This window comes from Bos indicus x Bos taurus, chromosome 19 (genome assembly GCF_003369695.1).
Source record: "Bos indicus x Bos taurus breed Angus x Brahman F1 hybrid chromosome 19, Bos_hybrid_MaternalHap_v2.0, whole genome shotgun sequence".
NCBI lineage: Eukaryota > Metazoa > Chordata > Mammalia > Artiodactyla > Bovidae > Bos > Bos indicus x Bos taurus.
This window is the reverse complement of record NC_040094.1, coordinates 8,509,954-8,524,167: the sequence shown is the minus strand read 5'-3', so window position 1 is coordinate 8,524,167 and position 14,214 is coordinate 8,509,954.

The following is a 14,214-nucleotide window of genomic DNA, read 5'->3' as shown; positions in this document are numbered from 1 at the left end:
GGCAAATTCAGAGAGTTGGACACCTGTTGGGATGACGCTTGTCCAGCAGTGGGAGGATGCAACTGGTTTAGAAGAGAGAGAGCGGTCTTACACAGGCAGGGAGGAGTTACCCATTGCAAGCAAAGAGCATGAACTTGAGGGTGAACAGGGTAGAAAACTTGGATAATGAAATAAAAAAATGATAAAGATTGGTGCTAATATATATATTTTTGCTTCTTATCTATTGGTAGGCATCATCAAAGTATTTTTCTTGCAACATCTCATTTAATTTTCATTATAATGTTTTCATTCCAATCCCAAAGAAAGGCGATGCCAAAGAATGCTCAAACTACCCCACAATTGCACTCATCTTACATGTTAGTAAAGTAATGCTCAAAATTCTCCAAGCCAGGCTTCAAGTGTACCTGAACTGCAAACTTCCAGATGTTCAAGCTGGATTTAGAAAAGGCAGAGGAACCAGAGATCAAATTGCCAACATTCATTGGATCATAGAGAAAGCAAGGTAATTCCAGAAAAACATCTACTTCTGCTTTATTGACTATGCCAAAGCATTTGACTGTGTGGATCACCACAAACTGTGGAAAATTCTTAAAGAGATGGGAATACCAGACAACCTGACCTGTCTCCTGAGAAATCTGTATGCAGGTTAGGAAGCAACAGTTAGAACTGGACATGGAACAACAGACGGGTTCCAAATCGGGAAAGGAGTACGTCAAGGCTGTCTATTGTCACTCTGCTTATTTAACTTATATGCAGAATACATCATGAGCAATGCTGGGCTGGAGGAAGCACAAGCTGGAATCAAGATTGCCGGGAGAAAGATTAATAACCTCAGATATGCAGATGACAGCACCCTTATGGCAGAAAGTGAAGAAGAACTAAAGAGCCTCTTGATGAAAGTGAAAGAGGAGAGTGAAAAGCTGACTTAAAGCTCAACATTCAGAAAATGAAGATCATGGCATCTGGTCCCATCATTTCATGGCAAATAGATGGGGAAACAGTGGAAATAGTGTCAGACTTTATTTTTTGGGGCTCCAAAATCACTGCAGATAGTGACTGCAACCATGACATTAAAAGATGCTTACTCCTTGGAAGAAAAGTTATGACCAACTTAGACAACATAATAAAAAGCAGAGACATTACTTTGCCAATAAAGGTCCATCTAGTCAAGGCTATGGTTTTTCCAGTAGTCATGTATGGATGTGAGAGCTGGACTGTAAAGAAAGCTGAGCACTGAAGAATTGATGCTTTTGAACTGTGGTGATGGAGAAGACTCTTGAGAGTCCCTTGGACTGTAAAGAAATCTAACCAGTCCATTCTAAAGGAAATCAGTCCTGAATATTCATTGGAAGGACTGATGCTAAAGCTGAAACTGCAATACTTTGGCCACCTGATGTGGAGAACTAACTTATTTGAAAATACCCTGATGCTGGGAAAGATCGAAGGCAGGAGGAGAAGGGGATGACAGAGGATGAGGTGGTTGGATGGCATCACCGACTCAGTGGACACGAGTTTGAGTAAACTCCCGGAGCTGGTGATGGACAGGGAAGCCTGGCATGCTGCAGTCCGCGGGGTCACAAAGAATCGGACACAACTGAGCAACTAAACTGAACTGAACCCAGAGAGAATGGAGTGAGAATCCAGACACAAGGAGTCTGCAACGGGGACCCACTCTAGGGCTCTAGAAAGAAAAAGAAAGTGAAGTCGCTCAGTCGTAGCCTACAAGGCTCCTCCATCCATGGAATTTTCCAGGCAAGAGTTCTGGAATGGGTTGCCATTTCCTTCTCCAGGGGATCTTTCCGACCCAGGACTTGAACCTGCATCTCCTGCATTGGCAGGCAGTTTCTTTACCACTGAGCCACCAATGAAGCCCCCTTGTCTAAAACTTGGAAATGAATTGTCCAAGGAGAGACATGCACTGACAAAACAAAAGACTTTATTGGAAAGTGGTGTCTGGGCAGAGAGCAGTTGGGTAAGGGAACCAGAAAACTGCTCAGCCACAGACTGGCTCACAGTCTCAGGTTTTATGGTGATGGGATTAGTTTCTGGCCAGTCGTCTTGCTTGGCCCATGTTTGGCCTGACTCAGGGTCCTTCCTGCTGGCACATGCATCTCTCAGCCAAGATGGATTCCAGCATGAAGGATTTTGGAAGGTTGGTAGGACATATGGACTGCTGTCTCCTTCCTCCTTTTGTGAAAGTCCTTCAGTCATGTCCGACTCTTTGCAACCCCATGGACTGTCATACAGTCCATGGAATTCTCCAGGCCGGAATACTAGAGTGGGTAGCCCTTCCCTTCTCCAGGGGATCTTCCCAACCCAGGGATTGAACCCGGGTCTCCCACATTGCAGGTGGATTCTTTACCAGTTGAGCCACAGGGGAAGCCCTCCTTCTGGCCCCTCCCAAATTCTCTTGGTTAGTTTTCAGCAGCAGCACTGTGTTTCTTTACCAGGACCTCTTGTGAAACAGTTCATGCAAGTGGTTATTACTGTGCCTGGCCAACATGGGCGGAACTTCAATCAACAGTTCCCTAATGCTTGGACTAACAGAAAACAGGTGGTATTTTTAAAAAGACCTGATCCCCTCACACAAATATAGGGAAGAAATCATGAGGATTTACAACTCGTCAGTCATCTGCTACAGGTGAAGGTCTTATTATCCTAAAAGCATGATGTATGGCAAGCCTTTTCACTTTGTATGGCAAATAACACCTCTGAAAAGACAAAGGAGACAGGGAAGAGCACTAGCTCTTGGCATTTTGAACAGCGAGGAATGAGCTTACAGTTCCCATAATAATGAAAATTGTGGGAAATTTGGAGGAAAGAGATGATGTAGCCTTGGAGGTTGTGATGGTGAAGAAGAGGGTGCTGGACAAAAACATGTGCCCCTGACATTAGGAGGGTAAACATATGTATCAAGCAGGGCACTTTCCCTGGCAATCAAGCAAAAGAGAGTAAATTGGCCCTTGTGATTGGAAAGTCAGTGAGTGACCAGCTTCAGGCACTGCTGTAGTCAGGAGCTTGAATAAGACAATTATTCTTATTCTTATCAAAGGCCACTTGGATCTCCCTTCTCTCATCCCTTGGTTTTAGTACTGGCATCTGCAAAAGACAGGTGGGAAGGCAATTGCCTATAATCTCAGATTTATAACCTAGGTGGAAAAGTGCCCTTTATCTCTCGAAGTCTCTATTTTTCAATGCAAGCCAGATCTACTATCGGCCTTGATGGTCTCATGCGCTGCTCTGGAACCATCCCACTGCAAGATGGAACACATACTATGGTAGACCGAGCCTGGGTCACTCTTTCATCCAGCAATGAAGGTTGGGTTGAGGATGGTGGGTAAGAAGCAGTTGCACAAGAGGAAATAGGGCCCCTGGACGTGGTGATGTCCACTGTAGCACATTTTGAACATTCCTAGAGAAGTCTGGTCCAGTAGCTGATGATGTGAGGAAAGAAGATAGAATGTTCCTGGGAAAAGCATTGTAACAATACAGTCAGAGCTGATCCCAATGAGGAGGAGAAAGGGAACTAGGGCCCCACACTGGGGCCATGAAACTTGCTCCAGGTTGAATTCTGACTTTAAAAACACGTACAACCCCTGGACCCCGAGGATGAGAGCCAAAGAGTAGAGTGAGTTTGGGGAGAATAGTGATGGCAAGGCTAAGGTTCAGAATAAACTTATCTCTAAAGAAGGAGACATTCAAAGAAGGACAATACGAAGTCTTTAGGCTGTGTTTAGTGAAAGAAAAGCAGTGCAAGTGTAGACCCTTTGATTGGGAAAAAGGAAATAGTGTTAGATCAGAAGGCAGAGAAAATCAAATAGGAGTTGAAAATACAATTCTTCTCTCAAGGATATTAAACTAAAACGAAAAAAACAAAACATATGTAGAGGTTTGAAGTCTAAGGATACGATAGCCAACTCAGTCGCTACTTCCTCCTTCTTTGTTGGCAAATGGCTGGTTTTTAAAGTGTTAACACCCCTTCACATCTGAGCGATAAATTCTGAGTTGTCCAGGACGGTTGTGTGGTTCCACGCCCTTCATCACTGATTGTTCTGAGGATGGGCAACAGACTTGTGATTAACGATATGTGAGGACGGTTCTGTTAAGATTTCTGAAAAAGTGTCCTTGCGTCACCATTGTCGTGTTTGCCTGGGATGTTAGAAATGAAAAAGCTGTCTTCTGACCACGAGGGACCTGAATTGACAACCTGAGGATGGCAGAGTAGAAGGGCAGAGAGGTATCCTTGAAGAGGTCATTGAACTACTCAAGCAGTTCAGTCCTGAAGTCTCTCTGCCTAGCACTTCTCCTTTTATGAGGAAATCTATTTTCCTTATTGTTTACGCCAGCTGAAACCTAGATTTTCTGCTCGCTGCAGCCCAAGGCAGTTCTGACCAGCTCAGAGCTCAAGGGAGATGAGGAGATTAGATTAGAAGGGGACAAGAAGCAGGATTCAAATGGGTCCAAGTCTCTGACCCAATGACTCATATCCCGAGGTGTGGAAAGAACTTTCCGGTGGGATTGGGAGCCACTGTCAGTATGTTTTAAGTGATTGTAGAGAATAGAAGGTGGTGCCAGGATCAGGAACTGCACAGAGATTATTCTGATTTTCATAAAGAAGAAAAAAGATAGTTTCTGGAAACTCCAGACAAATGATTTTGAGGTAGATCCTTGACAACAGAATGGACTAAGGAGCAGATGGTGGGTGAGCATTTAGGAAGGAATGCAATGGTCAGTGGAGAATAAAATGACTTCACTGAGCACAAGTTATTCCAAACTAACCTCATTTCCTCTTTTGATAAGGTTACTATGTTTGTGCATCAGGTGTATGCCCTAAACATTGCAGGTCTTGATTTCAGCTTAGGGTTAACAGCTTCTCTCATGGTTTCCTTGTGGCTAAGATGGTGAAATGTGGGTTGGATGAGAGTTGTGGTTTTGTGTATTTGCAGCTGGCTCAACAGCTGAATCCAAAGTGTTGACTATTGGATGGATGTCACAGCCCATGTGCTGAACGCGGCTGGGGTGGTGGAGAGAAGTCACAAATTGATCTGAACTTGGCTGAGGGTGAGAGTCTGACACTGTGTGAGAAAGCCCGGGAGGGCCAGGACAAGTTCCAGCAAACCCTGAGCCTGTTGCCCAGAGAGCCTGAGTGAAGGGGAGAGGATCAGATGGATCCAGGATGGGGCAGAAATAAAAAGAAGGGTCATCAAGAAGACCTGGAGAGGTGAATACAGACAAGGAGGCAGGTTTCAGGATGAGGAGCAAGAGGTGGAAGCAGTTGCATAGAGGGGGAGCCCGAGGCAGTCCCACGGGTGGGTGTAGGGAGCCCTGCTCAAGCTCCATCTCCTTACTGCCTGGAGGGGCCGTGTTCCACTCACGGCGTTGGGTGTCAACCTTCAGAGAGGTTTCTTGCAGAGTGCCAAGGTCTCCCTTGATCCTGTCTGATTTATCATTAGATGAAAACTCAGGAGGCATACTGATCAAAGGTGTAGATGTCACAAATCTGGGAGGGAGAGTTAATACCAGAGGTGACAGGATGACGACCCCGAGTGGTCCTGACAAGTTGGAATGCTGGGTCAGAAACAGTAAGACACAATTTAACAGGCCTCCGTGTAAAGTCTGGCCTTTATGTGGAAAAAAAATAAATAAATAAAATGGCAAATACATAGAGTGGGGGAGACTGCCTTGGCAGGAAATCATGTGAAAAATATCTGAGGCTTTTAAATGACCACCAGCTCAGAATAAGCCAACAGTGTGATGTGATTGCTAGTAGCCAACACAACAGGAGATAGAAGGATGAATGGAGATCCAGTCCTCTGGGCTGGGGGGTGGTGGGGCACTGTCTCTTTATACTCTTGGTCAGACGTCACCTGGAGGATCATGTTCAGTCTGGGGCACCAGATTTTGAGAAGTGCATGGATAAATTAGAGTGTACTCAGAGACTAGCTAGGACTTCCCTGATAGCTCAGTGGTAAAGAATCCATGCGGAATGCAGGAGATGAAGGAGATGTGGGTTCGATCCCGGGGTCGGGAAGATCCCCTGGAGCAGGAAATGGCAACCCACTCCAGTTTTCTTGTCTGGAGAATCCCATTAACAGAGGAGGCTGGTGGGCTACAGTCCATGGGGTCACAAAGAGTCAAACATTCTGAGCGTGCAGGCCCAGAGATTAGCTAAGGTGGAGAAAGTTCCAGAAATTATTTGATGTGAGGGGAATTTGAAGGATGGGAAAGCATTCTGCCTGGAGAAACAAACACAAGAGGAACTGTGAGAGGGATGCATGTCATTGAGGAGGAAGTTGGTCCATTCTCTGAGGTAGGACTAAAACCCAAGGGAGAAGATATGGGGAAGCCAATACTTCTCTATATGGAAGCTTCTCTTCCATAGAAAACTTTTAGAAAAGAAAACTTTTATGATCATTGTAGTCAAGAGAAATCATGACCACTTATGAATTTCCCAAACATCAGCTCATTTGTGAGGTGGGCCGTTTCCATGTCATAGATAAGATAATTGTTCAAAATGATTAAGAAATTGTATGTGACATATCCCCAGTGCCTAGAACATTCCTTGGTACGTATCTGTCCAATGAGTGCAGTTTGAGAGAGGTTGAATGCCTTTCTAGAGGTCACACAGATGAACACCCTGCTCCATGACAGGCCCTGGAGTGGCTCTCAGATGCCCTGGGCTGCCCCTGGAGCTTGATGTGAGCATGGGCAGGCATGCGTTAGAGGCTTCTGGATTGCAGTGATGGGGAGCAGGGGGCTGAAAACCCCTTCCAATTTAGAGGTTTCGCTCAGAGTGTTCTAATCCAAAGAAGCCCACAGTGCTGCTTAAGAGCATGTGTGGGGTGTGGGATCTGTCTTCACGCATGCCCTGCCAGCCACTGTGGTCGATGGGCTCTCCCCTGGGATCCTCTCAGCTCTCCCCCTAGAGATCTCCGTCGTGGGTGCATGTAACTGGTGCTTCTGTATCCGGACACCCAGGGTAACATTTACACATACAGAGCTCCAGGATGATAAAATTTCAGCTCACTGAGCTGCCTGGGATATGCTTTCAACATCTGTGCTTGTTGCCAACTTGCATCACAAGTGTGAGTTCTCTCTCCTGCTTTGGCACAGGAGGAAAGTCCCTTTCTGCAGAATGTGAATTTGCAGAAACTGAGGCGTGATCCTCTGAAGCGAGGGGTTTCCCAGGTGGCGCAGCAGTAAAGAATTCGCCTGCCAAGTCAGGAGATACAAGAGACTTGGATTCAATCCCTGGGTTGGGGAGATCCCTTGGAGGAGGGCATGGCAACCCACTCCAGTATTCTTGCCTGGAGAATCCCATGGACAGAGGAGCCTGGTGGGCTACAGTCCACGGGGTAGCAAAGTGTTGGACACGACTGAGTGACTGGGCACACACCCATCTGAAGTGAATTCAAATCTAGGCTCTTTCTTTACAGACCCCTCAGGACAAACCAAGGAAAGTGTTTTTCCCTCTTCCTTTCGGGATAAATTATGGTATACCTAGAAGGTCTTCACCGCCTTTCCTTGTGATGGGGATGAAGCGATTGGGGCGAAGGTCACAAAATGGACATCAGTGTATGTTTGGGTTAAGTTCTTTTTCTTCCAAGAAAAGAGCAAAAGAAGTCTCGGGTGAGTCAAGGGTCCTGGTTCACACTCCTGACTGGTGGGGGCTCTGGATGTACCCTCTGCTGGGTGGTGCCCGCCATCTCCACTAGGTGGAGAAAAGGAGCGGTGGCGAGATGTACAAAACCCCAAATCAAAACCACAGTCCAAAGAGCAAAATCCAATTCTAAATGGAACTCGAAAACTTGAGAAGTAATTTAAGGGAACCACATTAAATACAAGAATGTTTAATGGGGCCCATGTGTCGTGAGCAGAGAAAACAGAGGGCGAGAAATGGGACAGAGGAAACCAGGGAGACAATATGTCTGTGCGACTTGTTCTAATTAGGGGCACAGAGCTGCTGAGCATCATTCATTATAATTTGGTTAAATCTTCAGCCAGGGCCGAGGCACCTCTGCAGACTGGTGTGAAACAAAGGGCTCGGTCGGAAACGGGGTGAGCGCCTCTCCGTTGGAGGTTAACGCCAGTCACTGGGGAGGGCCCCGGGCTGTACATCACTCTCCTGCCAGCTCTTCTTTATGACTGCAGCGCCCGGCTCCAGCTAGCAGATGTCTGCACATTTCGGGGGAGGAGAGGGGAGGGGCACAGGGGGAGGGCCGGGGGGCCCCTGGCGCTCATTGTCTCCAACGTGTCTGTCGCTTAATTCAGTATCTCTGTCTGCCGCTGGAGCAGGGTGGGAAGAGTTCAAAGGGGGAAATCAAAACAATCCATAGATCAGAGCTCGGGAGTGAGCTGTGTTGGCACCCAGGAATCACCGGGCACTCCTCCGGCTCCGCTTTGAAATGTGGAGGCCGGCAGTGATTCAGGGAGCCCCCATGATAGCAGCACGTGGAACGCTTCCTGGGGGGTGCGTTTTGTGGTGGTTTTTTTTTTTTAAAGGAGAAGGTAGCCAGAGGCTTCAGGGGAAGTGGGTGGTGTGGGGTCAGGGTCAGGTTTGTCCCAAGCCACAGGCATTTCAGTTCAGAGCTAGGGGTGATGTAGGGATGATAAGAACGACCTGAGATGCAACTGACTCCCCACCCCCGCAAAACACATTCTTTGGGCTTTGGACTCTGCAACTCAAGTCCATGTGGCTTGGGTGCTTCGTCCAGGCCTCTTGCCAAGCTCTCAAACTTGGGAGGGTGCCATTTGTTTGTTTTAGACCTTTTCTTTGTATCCCATGGCCCAGCCAACAAGCTGGCTTGCTGTGGCAAAGACAGGGCCTGTGCTAGCCTCTAGGGCATCTTCACAGCAAAGTGCTCCCTGGAGATAACCGCCAAGCTTGGCCAGCCTGTGGGTGGTTTCCTGTGATCTGATACAGCCTGGAGCTGGGCACACAGCTTGTCAATGGAGACTCAGGTTGAGTTTCTCCACATGCTTAACCCTCCCATCAAGTGTCTGAGCACCAAGTATACACGCTGAGCACCAGCCTGGGCGCGGACAGCCCACCAGTTCCGCGCCTTATGCCAGCCACACTGGTGGGGCTGGGCCCTAGATTCCTTCCCAGCTGTTAGGTTCTACGCCGGTCCTTGACTGACCAAGATTCATTCTGGTGAGAAAGAGCTGCTTTATCTCCACCCTCACATGGTCCACCTCAAAGTAGATGCTGTTGACCCGGGTGGGGACCAAGGCAAGAGCAGTGGAGTCGAGGTGACTTGCCCCCTGACTACTAAACAGCAAAGGCACAGTAACTCCTAAGGGTGGGATAAACACTCCCTTCCGTGTTTCCACCTCCCTGGGTGGGCTGGATGCCTCTGCTTCTGCTCACTTGGCCAACGTTCCCACCAAACAGTTAACTCTGCAAAGGCAGGGCCTGGGTAGCTCCTGTTCACTTGTATAACCTGGTACCCTATCCAGTGCCAGATTCAATAAATCCCCACCTCTCCACGTGCAAGGGAAAGCACATTCTACTACCTTGGCTCTGATTTAGCTGAATAATTGTAATTTAAGTCATTGGCCATTTATTGAGCATCTGCTATGTGCTATCTGCCAAAGACATGCTGCTGCTGCTGCTAAGTCACTTCAGTCGTGTCCGACTCTGTACGACCCCATAGACGGCGGCCCACCAGGCTCCCCCGACCCTGGGATTCTCCAGGCAAGAACACTGGAGTGGGTTGCCATTTCCTTCTCCAATGCATGAAAGTGAAAAGTGAAAGGGAAGTCGCTCAGTCGTGTCCGACTCTTGGCGACCCCATGGACTGCAGCCTACCAGGCTCCTCCACCTATGAGATTTTCCAGGCAAGAGTACTGGAGTGGGGTGCCATCGCCTTCTCTGGCCAAGGACATAGAGGTGATTAAAAAGAGTTCCTGATCCTTAAGAATTCACATTCGGGGGTAAAGTGAGATGAGGGCTCTGTGGAGCGAGAAGACAAGGACACTGCTCGATCCCAGCATGCTTATGGGTCCCAGCCGAGGGCATGGCCCAGTGTGACACAGCCCCACAGCAGCAGGGTTCAAGCAGGGAGAGGCGTCTTGTCTGGAAAACAGTGCTCAATATCAGGCATGTCGCAATCAGCCCAATGCTGAGAACCCAAATGTCCTGATGATAAGACGTGTCTGCTTTCTCTGAAGATTCTCAAAGGTCCTCGTCTGTTAACCCAGCCTCCAAAACCATTCTAGTTCTTGAAAGACAACACCAGGACATAACCTCGTAGGCTGCTGGATTAGCGAATAAGCCCAATATATGGGTGTCTTTGGGGAAATAAACAGAGTAAAGGTTTTGCTGCCTCCTCCACTGGCTGTGTCAACAGAAAGACCATCACTAGCACATCTTTCGCATCTCTAAGGTTGGTCTGGTCTTGGGCTCCCGTGAAGGAATGAACTTGGGAAAAGGAGTGGACGAACAGTGTATGCTCCCATATACACCACATGCAGAACCCAAGGGGCCAAGGAGCAGAAGTTTTCTCGGCTTCAGAGTTTTCTCCTCTGTAAAGAGAGGAGACGGGGCCGGTCAGGAAGCTTCCTTGTAGCAAGGGAAGGGTTGACCTGTGTCCCGACTGAAGTGTTCTGGCTGCGTGATGAGTCAGGGCAGCTGACATGCGTAGATAAACCCACTCAGAGGCTTTCCTTCCCCTTGTGCTTGCTGCAGACCATCACGCGCAACCCTCACCTGGTCTGATCGCATTTCCTCACACCGCAGGCTGGAGGGGTAAGTCCATGTGGTCTTCTGACATGTATCTGGCATCTGCTGTATGTTTGGCACAAGGCTGGCCATGAAGGAACCAAACACGGAGAGGCTATGGTTTCTATCCTGTACAGGCTCATACGCCTGGGAATGAGACTGTGACGTCAACTGATAAGCAAGAACTTTCGCACATTTGCATTTTATTTGCTGCATCTCTTTGTGAATTTCTTGAGGATAGACAGGGCTTAGAAGAACTAAGAGCTCTGGCTCCGAAGGCAGGCTGTCTGGTCTCTCTCCCAGCATCACTCCGTGTTGCTGAATGAGCGTGGGCAAAACACATTCATCTCTCTAAGCCTCTGTTCCTTCGATCATAAATCGGGGCTGATAACAATGTCCTCCTCAAAGGGCTGATCTAAACAGTAAGTGCGATAATGCACGAAAGATGCCTAGTAGGCAATAAATGCTCCACAAATGTTGACGAATATTATTTTCCAGTTTCTTCCATCTCTCTTTTGCAGCACCTCCAAAAGTTCTCTGCAACTAAACGTTAGAGGCGTGACTTCAGAAGCGATTAGTCTGGAAAGCCACTGAGAGCCCCAGAATTCTGTTTGTTGTTTTTGTTTTGGTGACTAAGTCAGGTGGGACTCTTTTGTGACCCCATGGACTGTAGACCATCCGTCCATGGGATTTTCCAGGCAAGAATACTGGAGTGGGTTGCCATTTCCTTCTCCAGGAGATCTTCCTGGCCCAGGGATCCAACCTACATCTCCCGGGTTGGCAGGCAGACTCTTTCCCACTGAGCCACGTGGGAAGCCTGGAATTCTGATAGCACTTGGAAATTATACTGCACCATCTAAGATCATAACTGCATAGTAATTCTGCAGACATTTGTTGAGTGCCTAGTCAGACTCTATGCTACACAATGTAAAGCAGACAAGAGAACACACCCAGACATGTGGTTGCTTACTCTTAAGAAGCTCAGATTTCAGAAGGGGAGTCATGCGAGCAAAGAGATTTAATGTCCTCGAGCAGCTGCTATGATGACGATTCATGTGGCAGTGGTTGGATATGCAAGGAGAGAGTGACCAACCTGCTCGGGTGGGTCAGACAGGGCTTCTCGGCGCAGGAGACTCTGAGCTGCATCCTGAAGACCAAGGAGGAGCTGGCTGGTTTTGTGCCTGGAGTCACCCAGAGAGTAGGAAGTTCCCCCCTCCGGCCTGTTTTCCAGCCATGCTGGCCAGGAAGCAGTGCCTAGTAGTATAAAGACCCAGGGGAGCTGGATTCCGCCTTGAGCTCTGATAGTGACTTCCTGTGTGGTTTTGAGCAAGTCACTTCCCTCTCTGGGCCTGAGGTAGCTTGCTGGCCTAGCTGACAGGAACCTCTCAGATTGGATTCACTCATCTGATGTCCAAGAAATATTGTGTCCAGCAACTGCCAGGCATGGTTAAGTGCCAGAGAACCAATGGTGATCTGGCTACCATTATGGGTGGCTGAGAACTTAATCCTGCGGGGAAAACTTGGAGAAACTGTAAAACAGAAACACAGAGTTATCCTCCCCAAGGGGCAAGGGAGCTGGGGATTTATATGTAAACTCCCATCAGTCATTGGTTGAGAGCTGTTGGTATGAGGCGCAGTGGGTAGGGTAATAAAGCCCTGTGTCCTACACACAATCAGAATGATGTTCCAAGAATGGAGGATGTCGATGGAGGTGCTGTGATACATGCAGTGAAGGAAAGGAACATGACGATGAGAAGGGGAAGTCTTGGTGCTAAATCCTATCCAAGGGTAAGAAATCTTACCGTCGCCAACTATATTCTTGAACTTGACTTTCCTTGAGAGCTCCTTGGTGTAAGTGGCCTGTGTGTTTAGATCTGTGGTTCCTAACTGAGAGTGATCTTGTCCTCCGGGGAACATTTGCCGACTTCTGGAGATATTTTTGATGGTTAGGAGGCAGGGGTAGGGATGCTACTGGCCTCCTATTACGTGAGGCCGATGATGCTGCTAAACATCCTGAATGCACAAGACATCTCCCACAACCGAGAGTCGTCTCCACAAATGTCAGTAGTGGCCAAGACTTGGTTTAGGGCTGCAGTTTTCCAGTTGTAACTTATTCTGGTCCACCAGGCAGATGAGAGAGTTGCCTATAATCATGGGGAGAGGGAGAAAGGGACGAGGAAATTAGGGAGAGTGACCTGTCTGTGGATGCAGGAGGAAGAGTACATTTCTGCTCCCGGTGCAGCCTGCTTACCCTGTGATCTTACCATGGGAAACCTGTCGTATCTGGAGGAGGAACTGAGTTTCCACTTCTCCTTCGTCACCTGGGTCCTGTGATTCCTGAGTGTGTGACCAAGAGTGACTGGAAGGGAAAGGGAAGTGTGTGTGATTACCCACTGAGCCAACGGGCTAGGAAACACTTTCAGAGCATGGAAGCAAAGGTGAATTTTGCTGGCAGCTTGATGGAACGAGTTGCCATGGGTGTGGAGCTGAAAGCCCCAAGCAGTTAGGTATAGAAGAGGCACTCAACAAGGGCCCAAAGCTTCCAGGTGACAGAGTTTGGGGGCAGAGATCCTGGGCCATTTTCTGGGACCGAGTCCCTGTGTTAGTAAATTTCCACTCCCTACTCCCTCCCACTTAGCCACTGTAACTCTGAGCAGGTCACTTGATTTCTCTGAACTGGAATTTGTCCTTATCTAGAAAATGGTGGGAGTCGTGGGGTTACAGTTGAATATTAGAGGAGATAATCCATTGTGTGTGTCTGGTTTTAGGATACATACATGTTAGCCACCAGCCTCTTGGCAAAGTTGAGACTTGGCATGAGCTTGTCACAAAAGAAATCATTATTAAATTGCACTGAGGTCCTCAGGATTGTCAAGAAACATGACATAAGATCTGAAAGTAGAATGATCTCTCCTGATTCTCTCTTTTGCAAATGTCTGGCTCTCAAGTGCCCTCGAGAAGGGCCTCAGAGATTCCTTATCAATGGAGGAGAGGGGAAGTGGTGCTATGAGGCCCTGCCTGGCTTTCTTGGGATGCTCCAGCTTTTAATCAGGCCCCGTGTTGTGAGGAAGCCCAGGCCTCATCTCAGCGGTCCCAGCTTTTCAACCAGAGAACCAGAAGACAAGAGCTTGAAACGAGGAGGAAAGGAGAGGGCAGAGTTAAGTGCAAAGATCTTACCACAAACACATGCAGTATCTCTGAAGTTTCATTTATTTCCTTAAAGATCAGTGTGGGGTTTTTATCGGACTCCATAATAAATCTCTTTTAACAGAAAAACTGTGTTGAATGGCACACCCTCTCAGCTGCGCCCTGTCTGCTCTGTGGCTTGACCGCCTCCTGGCTCACTGGTGTGCACCCAGGGGCCACACGCAGTGGAGTGCCCTGCACACACCCCTTTTCCTGCTTCACTTTCCCGCCGCATCCTCGTCCTTCTCTCCCCTCGTTTGTCTTTTCTGGTCTTCCCCATCCCCGGCAGCACCAGGGACACTGTT